The sequence below is a fragment of the Hevea brasiliensis genome, chromosome 3, assembly GCF_030052815.1.
Source record: "Hevea brasiliensis isolate MT/VB/25A 57/8 chromosome 3, ASM3005281v1, whole genome shotgun sequence".
Classification (NCBI taxonomy): Eukaryota; Viridiplantae; Streptophyta; class Magnoliopsida; order Malpighiales; family Euphorbiaceae; genus Hevea; species Hevea brasiliensis.
Genome location: NC_079495.1, coordinates 114,628,324 through 114,631,340, shown reverse-complemented (window position 1 = coordinate 114,631,340; position 3,017 = coordinate 114,628,324). Strand labels below are relative to the sequence as shown.

Below are 3,017 nucleotides of genomic sequence, written 5' to 3'. Positions count from 1 at the left end.
GTCTAAGCTTTCCATTGATATAAATTTCAGGTGAATCGTACATTTCTACAGTGAGTTATGACCAAATGAATGAACACTGTTCATTTAGTCATTTTGCCCAGGCAAAATATGTGTTACCCGAATTTGGTCAATTTTTAGGGCATCTTAAGTTCATTTTCTGGACAGGGTTCCTTCATTAAAGTTGTGCCATTATGTGTCTAATTTCATGTCCAATTAGCCTTACACCAATTGAACCTATATAACTCAAGTTATAACTATCCAAACTTGCTGGACTCACATCTAGTCCTGTAGGTCACTCAAGGCAGCACACCCAACCTCAATTCCAAAGCCATAATTCACTTCATTTCCTCATCATACACAGCAAAATGGTCACTAATTGACCATTATAACTTCCATTCACCAACACATAAGCAAACCCTAGGTTTTCCCCAAACCCTAACTCCAAAATTTCAATTTGTTCAAACAACAAACATTCAAGTGTTCTAATCATCAAAACCATGTTCAATGACATCAATACACAATTATAATTCACTTGAATCATGGAAACCCTATAGAACCTTAGGGCTGCCGAAATTTAGTGTGGCTATAACATACATATTTTGCTTTCTTTTTCCAAAATTCTTAGTTGAATTTGATGTCTTAGCATGAAACAATAAGAGGGAGAGAGAGATATGGCACTAACCTCTTGAGTGCAGAATTTTTCCAAGCTATAACTTTACTTTTTCCTCTTCAAATTGCAGCCCAAATGTTATGGTAATGGTAAGGATCAATTTTTATGAAGGGATGATAGGGTTTTATGGTGAAATGGTGGGTGAACTCAAGCTTGAACCAAGGCTTCCATGGAGGTTTCTCTTCTCTCTCTCTCTCTCTCAATGTTTCAGCTGGTTTGGGAAGGAAATGGCTGCTGGATTTTTCTCTTTTTTTTATCTTAATTTTTTGTTCATTTTATCCCTTAAGCAATTTTGTTAAGTTGTGATTGGTGGAGAGCTCCCTAATGACATCATGTGATGTCATAATTCCACTTTTCTTTCATTTTCTTTTCTTTTCTTTACTACCAATTTTCAATTCAAGTTTTAGCAATATTTATTCACATTTTATTTTATGCAAATTATTTATTTAACTGGACAAGTTGGTCAAAAATCATCTCTGAAGATGAAATGACCAAAATGCCCTCCGTTTGGCTTATTGAGCCAAAATCGTCTGTACCGATCTAAAAATTTTTCTAAGGATTGTCTTGGCATTCTAATGCCATCGAAACCTCAATGACTCTTCTTTGAAGTCCTAAAAATTATTTCATGAATTTTCTCTCGGGTTTAGGGCTTCTAGCTGCGATGACCTCAACTTCCCACTAGGTTACCCATTGCTAGGGCACCAGCTCATTTAACTTGGTTGTATTTTATTTCTAAAATTTTTTCTAAATTTTTCTTATTAATATTTGAGTTATTTATGACTCCTTACTCTAGTCAAAATATTTTTCCAGACGTTCTAGCAATCCGGACCGACACCAGTCATCGGAACAGTAGAATGTACGGAATTACTACAGTGAGGGTGTTACATGTTCCATGGAAGGTTCACTATAATTATTACATTCTGAAATTGCATGACCACCATAGTTATCGTAGTGTTGGTTGCTTGGCCCTATTACATTAGCTTGCATTCTGTCAACTCTTTTTGTGAGCTGGTCAAACTGGGCATTAATCATGCTTAGGGCATCCAATTCTAGGAACCTTACTGTCCTCCTTGCATCTCCCCTTTCATTTAACCACTCAAAGTTTTGATAGGCAAACCTCTCTAGCAATTTTAGAGATTCAGTTACTGTTTTCTCCATGAGGTCTCCTCCTGCTACTGAATCAATTGTACTCCTTATGGATGGTAGCAATCAATTATAGAAGTTTTAAACTAGGATCCAGTTTTCTATGCCATGGTGTGGACACTATCTTTGTATGTCTTTGTACCTTTCTCATGCATCATAGAGTGATTCTCCTTCTTTTTGTCTGAAAGTATTCAATTCTACTTTTAATTTTACAGTCTTTGTGAGTGGAAGGTACCTTGCTAGGAAGGCTTGTGAAAAATCTTCTCAGGTGGTGAATGTTACAGTTGGTTGAGAAAGCAGCCACTTTCATGCCTTATCTTAGAGGAAGAATGGGAATGCTCTGAGTCTAATAGCTTGATCAGAGACCCCATTTATTTTAAATGTGTCACACAAAGTAAGAAAACACTGAAAATGATAGTGCGGATCTTTTATAGGTGTGCCTCCAAATTGAGTTTGCTGAATCATCTGGAGCCACACTAGTTTCAGTTCAAAATTATTGAACTCCACTGGGCCTGGTGACACTGGATTGGAATCCTTGGATAGTTGAGGCTTCATAGTCCCTCAAGGGTCTTGGCCTATTATTGTTGTTGGCCATGATTGGAGCCTCAAGAATTTCAGGCTTTAGTTTTTATTCTTGATGGCTATTTGAGTCTTATCTATTTCAGAATCCAATTCAAACAATTCTTCTTTAGGCCTGGTTCTAGTCATAAACTAAACTGGGAAACTAAAAAAGAAACAAAAAGTAAAATTAAATTAATTAATCTATAAAAGTAGCTAAATTGCACATTACTTAATATTACTAAAATCCCCGGTAACGGTGCTAAAAACTTATTTGCTGGTTTACAACCCCGCAAGTGCACGGATCGCGAGCAAGTAATATAGTGATGAGTAGAATATCATTCTCACAAGGAATTTATAGGCGTAAGTACTAAGCTAGGCAGCAATTTTAATTGTTTAAACTACCAAAGTTATAGAGAGATTAAAGCTAAACTATTGTTGAGAATATTGGGAAACAAGAGAGAATAAAGCTAAGATTTTAATTTAGAAGAATCTATGAGGGAAGCAATTCCAGAATTAAGATTTTACACTTTAACCCTATTATGGTTTTTAACCTTGTTTATTCAATGGATTGAGGATTATTACTTTAATGGAAATTAATCCTAAGGTATCCTAAGTCCTCTCTCAAGGCACCTAAGGTGTATTT

The 3,017-nt window shown here is 35.8% G+C and overlaps 1 non-coding gene across 1 annotated transcript; it reads left to right on the top strand.

The window, feature by feature from the left end:
- The first annotated feature begins 1,916 nt into the window (after positions 1–1,916).
- On the top strand, positions 1,917–2,024 carry LOC131178952 (small nucleolar RNA R71). The gene has a single exon (XR_009147959.1). It is a non-coding gene; the product is annotated as a small nucleolar RNA R71 (small nucleolar RNA).
- The last annotated feature ends 993 nt before the right edge of the window (positions 2,025–3,017 follow it).